The sequence below is a fragment of the Vulpes vulpes genome, chromosome 12, assembly GCF_048418805.1.
Source record: "Vulpes vulpes isolate BD-2025 chromosome 12, VulVul3, whole genome shotgun sequence".
Lineage (NCBI taxonomy): Eukaryota > Metazoa > Chordata > Mammalia > Carnivora > Canidae > Vulpes > Vulpes vulpes.
Window position 1 is genome coordinate 146,781,590 of NC_132791.1, and position 17,224 is coordinate 146,798,813.

Consider the following 17,224-nt stretch of genomic DNA (forward strand, 5'->3'; position numbering starts at 1 on the left):
TATGTGCTGCCTATAAAAGACTCACTTTAGACCTAAGGACATATACAGACTAAAGTGAAGATACAGGGACGCCTGGGTGGCTCAGCAGTTGAGTGTCTGCCTTTGGCTCCGGGCATGATCCCGTGGTCCAAGGATCAAGTCCCACATCGGGCTCCCTGCATTAAGCCTGCTCCTTCCTCTGCCTATGTCTCTGCCTCTCTCCCTCTGTGTCTCTCATATAAATAAATAAAATCCTTAAAAAAATAATAAAATGAAGATACAGAAAAAAATTATTTCATGTAAATGGAAGCCAACCCCCCCACCAACACCAACAAACCCCACAACTGGGATACTAAGATTCAGATAAAATGGACTTTAAAACAAGGACTATCACAGGAGGGGGGAAAAAAAGGTGATTACATATTGTTAAAGGGGTCAATCAAAGAAATACAACAATTGTAAATATTTATGCACCCAACTTAGGAATGCCTAACTATATAAAACAAGTATTAACAGACATAAAGGGAAAAACTGACAGTAATATAATAATAGTAGGGAATGCTAACACACTTACATCAATGGATAGGTCATCCAGATGGAAAAATGAATAAGGAAACAATGCCTTTGAATAAAACTTTAGATCAGAGGGACCTAACAGATATTAGAACATTCCACCCCAAAATAGCAGAATATTCAAGGGCATGTGGAGCATCCTTCAAGGTATATAGGCCATAAAACAAGTCTCAATAAATTTAAGAAAACATATATCAAATATCTTTTCTGATCAGGACAGTATAAAACTAGAAATTAGAAGAAAAAAACGAAGAAAAACACATGTAAGCTAACATGTTATTAAACAACCAGTAAGTCAATGAAGAAATCAAAAAAGGATATCAGAAAAATAGCTGGACACAAATGAAAATGGAGAGCCTACAGTTCAAAATCTTTAGGATGCAGCTTAAAGCAGTTCTAAGAGGGAAGTTCACAGCAATGCAGGCCTACCCCAAGAAACGAGAAAAACTTTCAAGTCAATAATTTAACCTTATGCTTAAAGGAACTAGAATAAGAAGAATAAAGCCCAAAGTTAGTAGAAAGAAGAAAATAATAAAGATCAGAATGGAAAGAAATGAAATAAGTCCTTAAACAATAAGATCAATGAGACTAAGGAACTTGTTCTCTGAAAAGAAACAAAATTGACAAACCATTAGCCAACTAATCAATAAAAAAACTGAAAATTGGAAATGAAAGTTACAATGGATACCTCAGAAATACAAAAAATAATTACTACAGAAAATTATATGCCAACAAATTGGGCAAACTATAAGAAAGAAATTCCTAGAAACATATAATCTTCCAAGACTGTATCAGAAAGAAATGGTAAATCTGAATAGACCAATTACTAGTAAGAAAGTTGAATAGCAAAAAATTCCCAACAAGTTTAAGACCAGGTGGCTTTACAGGTGAATTCTACCAAATATTTAAAGAAGCGTTAACACCTATTCTCAAACTATTCCCCAAAATGGAAGAGGTAGGGATGCTTTCAAGTTCATTCAAATGGCCAGCATTACTCTGATACCAAACCAAAGATATTACCAAAAAACAAAATTGCAGGCCAGTATCCTTTACAGACATAGTTGCAAAAATTGTCAACAAACTAATAGCAAGCTAAATTCCAAAATACATTAAAAAGACCATACAACACTACCATCAAGTGGGATTTATTCCAAGGATGCAAGGATGGCTCAATATATACCAATCAATGTGATATACCACACATATAAATGGAAGGATCAAAATCATATGATCATCTCAATAGATGCAGAAAAAGTATTTGACAAAATTGAACGTAAATTCATGATAAAAACTCAACAGAGTGGGTATGGAGAGAACATAATAAGGGCCATATATGACAACCCACAGCTAACATCATACTCAATATTGAAAAACAGAGCTTTTCCTCTAAGATCAGGAACAAGACAAGGATGTCCACTTTGCCACTTTTATTCAATGTCCTAGCAATTGCAATCAGATAAGAAAAAGAAAAGGCATTCAAATTGATAAGAAGTTAAACTGCCAAGATCTGGAGAGAACAGGATACTCTGTGTAGAAAACTTAAAGACTCAACCAAAACTTACTAGAATTAATAAATGAATTCAGGGGTGCCTGGGTGGCAGTTAAATATCCAACTCTTGATTTTGGCTCAGATCACAATCTTAGGATTTATGAGGTCAAGCCCTACATCAGGCCCTATGCTGGATGTGGAGCCTGCTTAGGATTTTCTCTCACCCTCTCCCTCTGTCCCTCATCCTTCTACACTCTTTCTTTAGCTAAAATAATTCTTTCTCTAAAATAAATCTTTAAAAAAATAAAAATTCAGAAAAGTTGTATAATATAAAATCAATATACAGAAATATGTTGCATTTCTATACACTAATAATGAAATAGCAGAAAGGGAAATGAAAATAATTCCCATTTGCAATTACATCAAAAGAATCAAATATCTAGGAATAAATTTAACCATGGAGGTGAAAGACCTATCTTCTGAAAACTATCAGAAGACCTTATCTTCTGAAAACTATAAGACACTGATGACAGAACTCAAGATGACACAAATACATGGAAAAATATACCATGCTCATGGATTCGAAGAATAGTCTTAAAATGTCCATAATACCCAATGCAATCTACCAAATTAATGCAATCTCTATCAAAATATCAACAGTATTCGGATGCCTGGGTGGCTCAGCAGTTGAGCATATCTGCCTTTGGCTCAGGGCGTGATCCTGGGGAGTACCAAGATCGAGTCCCACATTGGGTTCCCTGCATGGAGCCTACTTCTCCCTCTGCCTATGTCTCTGCCTCTCTCTTTCTGTGTCTCTCATGAATAAATAAATAAAATCTTTAAAAATATATCCACGGTATTTTTTCAGAACTATAGCAAAAAAAAAAAAAAAAAAGTCCAAAAATTTGTCTGGAACCACAAAAACCCTAAGTAGTCAAAACAATCTTGAGAAAGAAGAACAAAAGTGAAAGTATCACAATCCCAGGTTTCAAATTATAACACAAACCTGTAGTAATCAAAACAGCATGGTATTAGCACAAAAATAGATACATAGATCAATGGAACAGAATTGAGAGCCCAAAAATAAACCCATGTTTATGTGGTCAATTCATCTACAACAAAGAAGGCAAAAATTCACAATTGAGCAAAAACCATCTCTTCCAAAAATGGTGCTGAGAAAACTGGACAACTGCATGCAAAAGAAGGACACTGGCTTACCTTCTTACATGATTCACAAAATAAATTCAAAATGGATTAAAGACCTAAATGTGAGACCTGAAACCATAAAACTCCTAAAAGAAAAAAATAGGCAGGAATCTCTCTCTCTCTCTCTCTCTTTTTTTTTTTTAGGCAGGAATCTCTTAGACATCAAACTTCACAATATTTTTCTGGATATGTCTCCTCCAAGGAAGACAAAAGCAGAAACACTCAAAACCAAGAAACAAAAAACACAACTGGGCTTACATCAAACTAAAGTTTTTGCAGAGTGAAGGGAACAATCAACAAAACAAAAACCAAATCCACCTGCTCCTTCCAGCCCACTCCAAGTCACTAATGTCTCCTTAGAAGGAGTTTTTACATATATCTGTGCCCCAGCTTTTATGGCTGCCACCCAAGGGATGGTCCCTGGACTGCCTCACTCTGACAGCCAACAGAACTTCTATTCTTGAGTCCCACAGCACTGTAGCAAACAAATTTTTTATTTATTTATTTTTTTTTAGCAAACAAAAAATTCTTAATGGATGCAGGAACATCCTATCTACCCCCCACCTATGACTATATATATGAGCCCAGCACAGAGGGTACAGGCAAAAACTCCCATTTCTATCTCCCAGCTGCTGCCTGAGTGTTCAGGTTCTAATCAGCCTGCATCTAGGCGCTAACTGCAACTCATCCTTTTAGGTCACTGACAAGTCTTAGCACACCTTCAATTACTGAGAGTCACTAAAACAGAGGAGGAGGCTTGAACAATCACAAAAGTTTGAGGGACAACTAAGAGCTCAGACCAGGTTCACCACCTACATGAGACAACTCTCTCAAGACTGAGAAGGGTGGCTATTTTATCTAATGTGCAGAAACACAGAGAGTCAAAGAAACAGGGAAATGCATTGCAAACAAAAGGACAAGATAAATATCCAGAAACATACTGCACTTAAACAGAGGTAAGTGATTTACCTGAGAGGAGTTTGAACTGACAGTAAAAAAAAAAAAAAAAAAAAAAAAAAAGCTCAGGAAAATATTGCATGAACAAAGGGAGAATTTCAACAGAGACAGAAAATACCTTAAAAGTACTAGAAACATCAGAGCTAAAGAATACAACTCAACTGAAAAAAAATTGATAGAAAGGTTCAACAGCAGACTAGATCAACCAGAAGAAAGCATTAATGAACTTGAAGACAGGTCTGTGGATTTCATCTAATCAGAGTTGGAAAAAAAAAAAAGCATGAAGATTAGCTTAAGGGATATGGATCACCATCAAACAAATCAATACACACATTATAGATGTTCCATAAGGAAAGAAGAGAGCAAGAGGAGGAGAAAGCTTTTTCAAAGAATTAATGGATGAAAATTTCTGTACCCTGAGGAAAGAAACACACAACCAGATCCATAAAGCCCAACAAGTACGAAACAAGATGAATTCAAAGAGACCTACACTGAGACATATTATAATTAAATTACTAGACATTAAATGACAAGGAGAGACTCTTAAAGGCAGCAAGAGAAAAGCAAGTTATTACACTAGGGAACCCAACTAAGACTATAAGCAGATTTTATTTATTTATTTATTTATTTATTTATTTATTTATTTATTTATTTATAGTAAATCTAACACCATAAAACTAGAAGAAAACATAGGTGGTAAGCTTCTTGGCATCAGTCTTGTGATGGTTTTTTGGGTATAACACCAAAAGTTAAAGGAAACAAAAGCAAAAACAAAGCAGGGGGAGCACAAGAAACTGAAAAGCTTCTACACAGCATAAGATACCATCAACACAATGAAAAAACAACCTACTAAAAGAGAAAATATTTGCAAATCATATATCTGATAAGGGGTTAATGTCCAAAATATATAAAATACTCATTCAATTCAATAGCAAAAAACCAAACTGCTACTATAAAATGGACAGAGGATCTGAATAGACAACTGTCCAAAGAAGATGTAGAGATAGCCAATAGGCACATGAAAAGCACTAATAGCACAAATCATCAGGGAAATGCAAATCAAAACCACAGACAGCAGGAATAAACCTGTGATGGTGCATGGAAGATAGCAGTGGTAAATGAAATTGGAAAGACGTGCTGGCCTTGGTCATGGAGGGAGCGAGAATGAGATTATTATCTCATACCTAGAAGAATGGCTATTAGCAAAATTACGGGAGGTGTTAATTATCCTGGAATTAAAATTAAAAACTTAATTTAAAAAAGACAAGAGATAACAAGTATTGGCAAGGATGTGTGGGGAAAAAAAAAAGGAGAGAGATTCCATCCTAGATTAAGATTGCCTGTAACAAAATTGTATATGAAGACCTTCATTCCTCCACTATCAAGGCTCTTTTCAGCTGCCTTTTTCATTTGAACCCCTTTATTGGTCTGGTAATCTTACTACATGTTAGACTATGGCCACTAACATTGTCAGACTCTTAGCTTCAGGTAAAAAGACCTCTTTTTCTTATTAGTGTTCTTCCTCTAATAAATAATCAGTTTATTAAATTTTGAAAAGCTACTTTTTTGAGAACCCAATTCATTCTTCAAAGATAACAGAGAAAGTAAAAATATCTAACTCCAGGATCTGGAAATCATACACTTTTGATTCTCCTCCCTTGATTCTTCCTGCTGTGTAGTAATCCATATTTCTTGTCTTAGTATGAGCAAATCAATAATCTGAATTTTCCTCTCTTACAATGCTATCTTTATACTCAGAAGCCAGGGAGGAAATTTATTTGGTGCTTCCACTGGAAGGACTTCCCAGTTGTGCTACCACATTCACAGGAGGAACCATGTGACATGCAGATCAGCAAAACACTCCTCTGGGCCATACAGGAAAGATCAGTCAGATAAGGAAAGGAAAATGGAGGTCATTATCGCCCAGACGATAACTGGGAGAAAGATCATTTTTCTGATATGCACTATCAAACATATCTAATTATTAGTACAAGGACTGCTGGGTACAATGGGAAGTGATGATAGTTGATTAATCTTTTTGAAACAAAATTCAGTATTCTTGGAGAAATAAATCTGGATCAAATATCAGAAGAAAAGAAAACCACAAAAGGGGAAGAGTATAAAGCAGGCAAATACTTTTCCTTCTAGTTCAGATTTGCAGGATACAGACATCCATTCCTTCATAGACTGACTATTGAGGGCACCAGGCTGTGTGCTGTGGGGTTACCTAAATACATGAAGTTTGAAGAGTACCCTCCAAGAGCTCATATCCTAGGAGGGGAAGAAAAGTACAAAACATTTCTAAAAGGAGAAAGCCACCATGCCAGAGGAGAAATAGAGGCAAAGTGCTCAAGTTTTTCATAGAAGGGAAAATGGGGAGAAGGGAGTTTGTGAAATGTGGGCAAAATTTTCATGGATGAGAAGGCATCTGAATCAGGATTTGGAGACAATGCCGTATGTGGACATGAGGGTCATGGGAATGACCCTCCCGGGTGAGAGAAAATGCCTGAGCAAAGGAGGGGGCAGGAAGGCCCGGGCCTGGGAGGGCACACCATGGCTGATCCATGGAAGAGAGTAGGAGCAAATAAGGTTGGAAAGGTGAGCTGGTCTCAGTCATGGAGGGGCTGGCATGCCAGGCTAAGGATTATAAGTGAAATAATAAACTGATCTTGGAACCTGGAAAAATTAAATAGCAGCTCTATAAAAATGTGGTAATGGAAGAGATAAGTGTTAGATATATACATATGGGCAAACACAGAGATTATATGATTTAAAACTCTGGTTAAAATTTTACATGGAATAAACAAGTGAGAAATTGGTACACTTTGAAAATCCAAAGGAGAAAACACAATTTCAATGGGCATTTACACTTTGGAGAAACTAATGAAAGACACAGAGTAGAAAAGAATGTCCACTATTCCAGTGTAAATCAAATTATCAAAATATCCAAACCATATTACATTTGAGAAAGAAACTGACAAAACTTAATGATATTTTTTTTTAAAGATTTTATTTATTCATTCATGAGAGACAGAGAGACAGAGAGACAGAGACACAGGCAGAGGGAGAAGCAGGCTCCATGCAGGGAGCCCAACATGGGACTCGATCCCGGGTCTCCAGGATCACGCCCTGGGCTGAAGGCGGTGCCAAACTGCTGAGCCACCTGGGGCTGCCCAAATGATGATATTCTTATACTGTGTCACTAACATCAGCCCTATGCAGTAAGCAGAAAAGGAATGATCTCTATTGAATAGATGTGAAAACAAAAGATCAGATACCTTAGGTGACTTGGCTGAAATCACAAGGTTATTAAATATTAGAGTCATGAATCCAACCCATTTTTTCCTCATTCCAGTGTCCTTTCCATTAATCCAATCTCCCTTATTTCTAAAAATACATTTTTTTTTTGCACACAGTTAGTATGAAACCTACTTTGTAACCATGCAGTTGCTATTTTATACTTGGATTTAAAGAAAGAAATATTATTTTCTTCCTTTAATTAAAGCAAATATTTTTATCTTCATGTAAATGTAGACTAATTTCCTTTTATTTTCATATGAATTTTTATTTTTTATTTTTTTAAAGTTGACAATTAGACTTTATAGCAGCATTTTTTTTTTTTTAAAGGCAAGGTACAACACTATTTCTGTAATGATTAAAAATTTAGAGACATTGGGCAGCCCCAGTGGCTCAGCGGTTTAGCGCCACCTTCAGCCCAGGGTGTGATCCTGGAGACCTGGGATGGAGTCCCACATCAGGCTCCCTGCATGGAGCCTGCTTCTCCCTCTGCCTGTGTCTCTGCTTCTCTCTCTCCTTTCTGTGTATTCTCATGAATAAATAAATAAAATCTTTAAAAAAAATTTAGAGAAATTATGCACTTGGAAAAAAATGAGGTGGACATATAGTTATTCACAGTGATAACATTAGAGTTGAATTCTCTCGCACTTTACACCAAGTCTTTATATATTTCAAGACTTATATTCATATTATCAGATGCATAAATCTTAAATTCAAAATACTTTGATACAGATGTCCAAAAAAAGTGCTTTCTGAAAAAGATGATGTAGGGAAAGTTTCTTACTTTGTGATTTCTTTTGTCCTTTTAAGCACACCACGTTGTTAACAGTAGATGTGTGGTGGTAAGTTTGTGTGCTAAGGTCAAGAATTTCTAGTCAACCCAATGCCCCATGTGCCCAAGTATCTCCATGCCAGACAAAGCCCAGGACACAACAATAATGCTTTGTGCCCAGGCTGAGCAGTTACTCTCTCCTATATAGTAAGTATTTATCCACAGAATAGTAAAAAATATATATATATTATATAAAAATATAAATCATCATAAATATATATATATATTAGATGCTAGAGCCTAATACAAGAATTCAATCTAAAAACTTCTAGAGGCGGGGATCCCTGGGTGGCGCAGCAGTTCGGCGCCTGCCTTTGGCCCAGGGCGGGATCCTGGAGACCCAGGATCGAATCCCACATCGGGCTCCCGGTGCATGGAGCCTGCTTCTCCCTTTGCCTGTGTCTCTGCCTCTCTCTCTCTCTGTGACTATCATAAATAAATAATAAAAAAAAATAAAAATAAAAAAATATATTAAAAAATAATAATAAATAAATAAATAAATAAATAAATAAATAAATAAATAAATAAATAAAAACTTCTAGAGGGGATCCCTGGGTGGCTCAGCAGTTTAGCGCCCGACTTTGGCCCAGGGTGTGATCCTGGAGTCCCAAGATCGAATCCCACGTCAGGCTCCCGGCATGGAACCTGCTTCTCCCTCCTCCTGTGTCTCTGCCTCTCTATGTCTATCATAAATAATAAATAAATCTTTAAAAAAAAAACTTCTAGAAAGATAATTAAAATATTTCTAGTTCTGGGGATCCCTGGGTGGTGCAGCGGTTTGGCGCCTGCCTTTGGCCCAGGGCGCGATTCTGGAGACCCGGGATCGAATCCCACGTCGGGCTCCCGGTGCATGGAGCCTGCTTCTCCCTCTGCTTGTGACTCTGCCTCTCTCTCTCTCTCTGTGACTATCATAAATAAATTTTAAAAAAATGTAAAATATTTCTAGTTTTAGTTGTATCATTCACAAAACTGATGACACTGGAATATTTTCCTCATCTGAAATAACAATATCAAAGGTTATGCCTAACACAAAAAACTAGTGTTTAATGATTTTTATGCCATTATTTTTAAATGCTCTTATGTTTCAAAACTAATTAAATTTGCCTTCAGTATTTTGTTTTAGAGTTTTGGAACCAGCTCCTTTAGAATGCTCTAACAGCTTGATGGCCTTGTCAGAGTTTTCAATATTTCTAAGCAGGGTCTCTAATCTTCTCTTCGTTTTCTTCTGGTCTTCAAGAGCCCATCCAATTACTATGGACTGAAACTTCTGGTCAACAGGCCCCGGTGGCACCTCAGATAAACATGCACTGTACAGGGACATCAAGTGACTCCTGGCATCTCCCAAATCATCCAGAAATTTACTGACCACCTTATCAATAATCCTGGTGGCATGCTTTAGGGATTCTTGCTGCTGGGGGTTTCCAATTGTTTCTACGAAAACTTCGATTGTTTCTACGGAAACTTCAACGGTGAGGGTTTGTCCCATCAAATGGTTTGCCATCAGATTTACTTCTCTTTCTCTGTGGCTGATCTGCCTCATGTCCTGGCTATTCTGGATGCTGTGGATCATTTCCGGGAGGCTTTCTTTCTCTTGCTCAACAGCAGTTGCGGCTTCTCTTTAAGCTTCCACCCTGAGCCCCAGCTGCTCCAGGCTCTCCAGCAGGCAGCAGAAGCGCCCTCGTTGGCTTCCTCGTTGATCTTCACCTGAGCCATATGAGCCTCCTGGGCAGGGAGGCCAAGAGGTCACTGGTCTCTTGGGCGACCTGATTTTCATTATGAATTTAGAAAGAGAATGTTGCAGTTTCATTTTTTGACTGGTAAAGTCTAATCCTTACAGGGTGTCTTAAGCTCAATATTTAAGCTCACTTCCATAAGTGAGCTTTTACATAGTTGTAAAAGTCTGATAAGAATTCACACAAAAGGGGATTGTGACTCTCCCACAGGGAGATCCCTGTGGGACAGATTAATGCCGATAGTGAACTGGATTCAGCTCCTCCAAAGTCACACTATTTATCATTCATGCTCTTCTAAAAGAAATGCAACCACTTAGTGCATAGTTCTTGAAATACAAAATTAATTTTTTTTTTGAAAATTCTGCCTCTACTCAGGGCTCCTCAGCCTCACTTTTACCTTTAGCCCCACTTTAACTTCTCTAAGTCTTGTCTCATTAATGGATTAGATTAGATGGAGAGCCTAAAATGAACAACTGCCCTAGTTCTTTTAGAATCTGTATCAACCCCTTACTATTCCTTTCTTCTGGCTTCAAGTCCAGCTTTTGGACTTTATACCTAGAGAAACATGAATTAATTTATCTTTTCAGCATTAAGCATCGTTCACTTCTCAAATTTTATTTAAATACAATTTTTCTCCTTTCCCCAATAAGAAATGTCTTAAAACCAACGTTGCTTTATTTTGTGACATTAAGAATAAAATGTCTCTTCCTCATATATGCACATAGATGTTTTCAATTTTCACATTAATTTTTGCTTCTCAACTATTTGCCTTTCCTGATGAATAACGTGAAGTCTTAACTTTGAATTTAAAGACTGCTCCTCCAAAAGTATTGGAGCACGTTCCAAAAAATAAAAGTAAAATTGGAGTACCTCACTGGCTTCATTGTGCCAAGTTATGCAAATTCTGTATCTTAGGTTTAAGTATGTTTAATAAGGACTCTTGGTGCACATGGGTGGCAAAGTCGGTTAAGTGACTGACTTCATTTGGGCTCAGGTCCTGATCTTAGGGTAGTGAAATCCAGTCCCACGCTGGGCTTTGTGATCAGCTCAGAATCTGCTTTAGGCCCTCTCTCCTTTCCCCTCTCTCTCAAATAAATAAATAAATAAATAAAATTTTTAAACAGAACTCAAAATATCAACATTAAAATCCTTTGAAAAATTAGACTAACGTGAGAGTAGAAATTAAGATCTTTAGATTTAGGTATACTATAAATTATTTTTTAAATTTTTTTAACATTTAAAAAACTGATTTTGTTTATAAACAAAGATTTTAAAGTAATGAGGGTAAGTAAATTCCAAATGGTTGTTTTCCTTAATTCCAGTTTTTAGCATAAATCATTTAAAAAATATTTTCCAAATTATTAGCCAGGGTTAAATATAATCTGTGGTTCCGTAATCATTATTTAACATAGATTTAGGTTTTTAAAAGTATTTTATATATTTAGTATTTATCACAAGATTCTGATCTTGGAATACCACAAGATCCACACAAAAACCTTTTTGGCCAGTCTCTGCACTCTTTTCCCACTAGATGGCAGCATTAAGTTCTATATGAAAGGACTGAACCCCAACCAGGACTTTTTGTTCGTTTTTCAGTTTTGTTTTCTATTTCCTCATCACACAGTTTTATTACACATTCTGTGGTTGGTTCCCTGAAACAGGTAATCAGCTTCCTTTCAGGAAAGACCCCTGAAACCAAGGGTAACAGCAGAGCACAACAAACAGGTAGATAGTATTCTCCTAACATAGGGCATACTAGACAGCTAGCCAGTTTGGTAAGTGTCCAATGAAAAACCTAAGCCATAATTTAAACAGTCCTATGAAACAGCTGAAATAATTCCTATATTATTCTTTACATTATTAAACTCATGACTATGTCTAACTGAAAAGTTGCTTAAGAGAAACTGTACCTATTTTACCTACTTTACTAAAAGGGGAGAGGAAGGAATGTCTTGCTTTTGACAGATTATGATTAGATGGTAAGTGTAGGCATTTAATAAAAACTTAATTGGGGCAGCCCTGGTGGCTCCGCGGTTTGGCACCACCTTCGGCCTGGGGTGTGATCCTGGAAACCCGGGATCAAGTCCCATGTCGGGCTCCCTGCATGGAGCCTGCTTCTCTCCCTCCCCCACCCCTCTCTCTTTCATGAATAAATAAATAAAATCTAAAAAAAAAAAAAAATTAATTGGCTCAAACACTTCCCCCTTAAGGTGGGCTTCTCCCAACCATCTGACATAGATTTAACTATTTATCACTACTTCAGAACTTGACATTTCAAATTCCATTTATACATTCAAATTAACAGTATTATGGGGTGCCTGGCTGGCTCAGTGGGTAGAGCATGTGATTCTTGATCTTAGGGTTGTGAGTTCCAGTTCCACGTTGGGTGTAAAGATTGCTTTAAAAAAATAAAATCTTCACACACACACACACACACATACTAACAGGGTAGCTGTTATGTAGCTGACTATAATGCTATCATTACTAGAGTGTTACTATAAAATTTTAACCATATCTATTTTTAAGTTTTCTCAATAAGAGAATATTTAAGAAATGCACTTTTTGAGAAAATTAATAACTATAGCTCAATGGCAGTACTCCATTATTATAATCATGAGTAGCCCTTTTTAAATTGTTTTCTAAGTAGAACTAGTTCTGTAATTAATTTGCTTTCTTATCATTACATACTTTCAGGATCTCTAATACACTCAGCAAAAATGCTACCCTCTGTTCAGTACAGTTAAGCTTTTTTAAAAATTAGAGTCCAAATTTGTTGATATTTATAAGGTTGTACAACCATCACCACAATCTAGTTCCAGAGCATTTTCGTCACTCCAGAAAGAAGCCCTGTACCTCTTAACAGCTAATCCACAAGTCCTACTTCTTCTGACCCCCAGATCACTTTCTCTATGAATTTGTCTATTCTGGACATTTAATAAAATGGGATCATGTAATATGTGGCCTTGTATGTCTGGCTTATTTCACTTAGCATAATGATTTTGAGATTCATCCATATTGTGACCAAGATCAGTATTCCATTCTTTTTATTTTTTTTATTTTTTTTTAAATTTTTATTTATTCATGATAGTCACACACAGAGAGAGAGAGAGAGAGGTAGAGACACAGGCAGAGGGAGAAGCAGGCTCCATGCACCAGAAGCCCGACGTGGGATTCGATCCCGGGTCTCCAGAATCGCGCCCTGGGCCAAAGGCAGGCGCTAAACCACCGCGCCACCCAGGGATCCCTCCATTCTTTTTATAGCTATATGTAGCTATATGTAGCCATGCATTGCATTGCATGGATATGCCACGTTTTGTTTATTCACTCATCGACTAATTGACAGTTGGGTCATTTTCCTTTTGGCTATGATGAATAATGCTGCTATGAAAATTAATGTCCAACTTTTTGTCTAGACATAGATTCTCAATTCTCTTGGGTATATATGTAGGAGTGAAATTTCCAGGCACACGGTAACTGTGTGTTTAACATTTTGAGGAACTCCCAAATTTTTCCAAAGCAGCTGTACCATTTTAATTCCCTCCCAGGAATGTATGAGGGTACCAGCTTTGCCACATTGATGCCAACATTTGTTATGGTTCATTTTTCTTCATTCTCTATTCTTTCTCTTCTTCGGGCTGGATAATCTCAATTGACCAATATTATCTTCCAAACATGTTGATTCTTTTCTTCTGCCTTTCAAATCTACTATGCTCTAGTAAATCTTTCATTTCAGTCATTGTACTTATTCAGATCCAGAACTTCCATTTGGTCCTTTTCTAATAATTGTTGCCAGTTTTATTCATGCTCTTCTTGAGGAGAGAATATTTGGAGCTTCTTATTGTGCCTGCTTTTGCTTATGACATCTATGGCTTGCATTTTCCATTTAGGCCTATGATACACTGCAAATTAATTTTAGAGTATGGTTTGAGGCAAGAGTCAGGGTGACTTTATAATAAATCCTGACATCATATAGAGGAAGTCCCTGAATTTATTCTTTCATAAAATTTTAGCCCCTTTGCATTTTAATACAAACTTTCCAAATCAGCCTGTCAATTCCTATTTAAGAAGGCAACTGAGGGACACCTGGGTGGCTCAGTTGGTTAAGCGACTGCCTTTGGCTCAGGTCATGATTCCAGAATCCTAGGATCTAGCCCCACATCAAGCTCCCTGCTCAGTGGGGAGTCTGCTTCTTCTTTGCTCCCCCTGCTTGTGGTCTGCCAAATAAAATCTTTTAAAAAAGAAAAAGGCTACAGAAACAATAGCCAAATTATGGAAAGAGCCCAGATGTCCACTGACAGATGAATGGATAAAGATGTGGCATGTGTGTGTGTTGTGTGTATAAAATATATTTATGTATATTAATTTTATCATCTATATGATGTCAGGATTTACTATAAAGTCATAATCAGGCAGTGTGGAGTTGGCATAAGGATAGGCCATAGATCACTAAAACAGAATAGAGTCCAAATATGGGCCCATACTTAAGTGGTAAAGGGATTTTTTACAAAAATGCCAAAATAGTTAAATAGGCAAAGAACAGAAATGTTGTTAGAACAATTGTTTATCCATATTGGAAAAATTAAACCCTGACTCTTGCCTTTTATATATATGTATACACACACACACACACACACACACATATATATATATATATATATATACATATACATATATATAAAAGAAAAAGGCTACTGAGAAACTGGTTGGGATAACCCTGAAACTTGGGGAGAACCAATACATTACCAATATTAAGTCTTCAAGAAAAAGGCTACTGAGAAACTGGTTGGGATAACCCTGAAACTTGGGGAGAACCAATACATTACCAATATTAAGTCTTCCAATTCATTGACATGGGATAGCTCTGCATCCATAGGCATCTTTCATTTCTTGCAGCAATCTCTTGTAGTTTTCACTACTCTTACAAATCTTCTGTTAATTTATTGCTACATACTTCATGTTTGATGCTGTTGTAAATGTAAATTTTTAGAATTTTTATTTTCCAGTTGTTCACTGCTTGTATACAGAAACTAGTGATTTTTGCATACTGCCCTCTATCTTGTGACTGCAAAGTTTATTACTCTAAATGGTTGCTTTTTAGATTAAGGATTTTTCTTGTAAACACTCATCATATGCAAAGAGAGACATTTTTACTTTTCCTTCCCATCTTATATGCTTTTTTAATTTAATTTTTGAGAGAAAAACTGCAAGCACGGGTTGGGAGGACAGGCAGAGGGTGAGAGAGAATCTAACCACACCCATTGCAGAGACTGACAGGAGCCCATGTGGGGGCTCAATCTCATGATCCTGAGATCATGACCCAAGCCAAAATCAAGAGTCAGATGCTTAACCAACTGAGCCACCCATTTTGCCCTTTTGAAAAAAATCTAGCTTCATTTAATCCTCCCAAAAAACATTGAATAGAAGAGGTATATACTCAAGTCTGGCGATCTCTTTAACTGGAACATGTACTCCATTTGTATTTAACTATTATTATCATTCAGTTTAGGTTTCCTGCCTACCTTTTTGCTTTCTATTCATCCTGGGGTTTTTTCCCCCAATTTCCTGACATTTTTTGGCTTAATCAAATGTTCTTAGAATTCCACTGTAACTAAACTACTGACATTTTAGGTGTACGGTTTTCTACTTTTTAAAAATGGTTGCTCTACGGATGACAATGTGTTCCATGACTTATCACAGACTACTCAGGGCTACTGTTCTACTTCATATAAAATTTAATGTAAAATTTTACATAGAATGTACATTTTAATAACCCCACAACCATAGTTTCATTCACCCTATACTGTCCTTTGTACTATTATCAAATATGTCTTATCTATGAACATCATAAACCCCACACTACAATGTTATAATTTTGCTTTTAAATAAAGAGAAAATATATAGTATTTTATTTACCCACATATTTACCAATTGTTTTAACACTGAAGTTCTCAATGAGAAGCAACCTAGCGAATATAGGACAAAGATACTGCTAAATATCTTATAACACACAGGGTAATTTCTCCCACAGATAGAGAATTACCCAGCCAAGAAGGCCACCAGTGCCAAGGCTGAGAAACTCTACCTTAAGGAAAATGCTGCTTTCAAGATAGCCTCTTTGTAATTTTGATTTTCACCATATCAACTGATGTGTATCAGCAAAATGTTCTTTTTATTTATCCTGTTTTGCAGGGGAGGTGTCTGAGCCTATCAGATCTGGTTTCTTTTCCTTAGATTTCTTTCTCCATTCCAGCAGGGGAAAAAGAAGGAATTCCTAAAACATGACTGACCACTTCTTTTCTAATTACTTTAATCCATTAGCAACATCTAGTTAAGTTCACTTCCCAAGGTTGAAAGAACACGAGACTGAGAACAAATCTCACTTGATGAAAACATACAAGGTGGAAGCAGAGACCGTCCAAGGGGACGATAAATCCAGGGAAAATTCGCACCTCCACAGTGTCTCTGGGTAAACAAAGATAGAAGCAGGAGGAAGACTTGCAACATAAAAGGCATCTTTATCACAGAATTTTTCCACATGTAAATAGAAAAGGGTCCTTCTGTGGATATGATAGGTATACAATAAACCACAGTAATCTAATAAGCAAAACTGCTAATGAGAAAAGCAGAACAAATTTCAAAAGTGAAATAAATGAAAAGGTAAGGAAAAAACTAACTTTAAAAAATTAAATCATATAGGTCGGCTGAGCAGATGTAAGAGGACCCTAAGCTCGCCTTGTCCCATGGGTACACACAGACCACACCCATACAGGTGTAAATAGACTAGAAAATGGCCTGAACACTGGCAGAGCAGACTCTACAACTGAAGGCAGGGAAGAGGCCACACTGGAGAAGGAAGAAAGGCAAAAACATGATGTGGAGCGACTGTACCATGGCTATCCACGGTGGGGGAGGGAGGGAGCAGTACAGAGAAAGGCAGAAAACAGATTTTCACACTGGAGAGCTTACAAATGGGGAGGACAAATCTCCATAATATTTGCTTTTGAAATTGAGAGGGGCCAAATTTTGTGACTTCTTAAAACCAGCAGGACATAAAGCCTGGAATTTTAAAGGTTGGCAGGCTGGGCTCTTGAGAGCCTGGATGGTATTAGGAAGCAGAACCCCCACTCTTAAAGAGAAAGGAGGACAAACAAGCCTGTG

The 17,224-nt window shown here is 36.9% G+C and overlaps 1 protein-coding gene and 1 pseudogene across 1 annotated transcript in view; both read right to left on the reverse strand.

The window, feature by feature from the left end:
* Positions 1-17,224, reverse strand: part of RAVER2 (ribonucleoprotein, PTB binding 2) — an 85,641-nt gene that overhangs the window by 4,913 nt on the left and 63,504 nt on the right. The gene's annotated exons all lie outside the window — the stretch shown is intronic.
* Positions 8,901-10,665, reverse strand: LOC112907888 (BAG family molecular chaperone regulator 2 pseudogene; annotated as a pseudogene).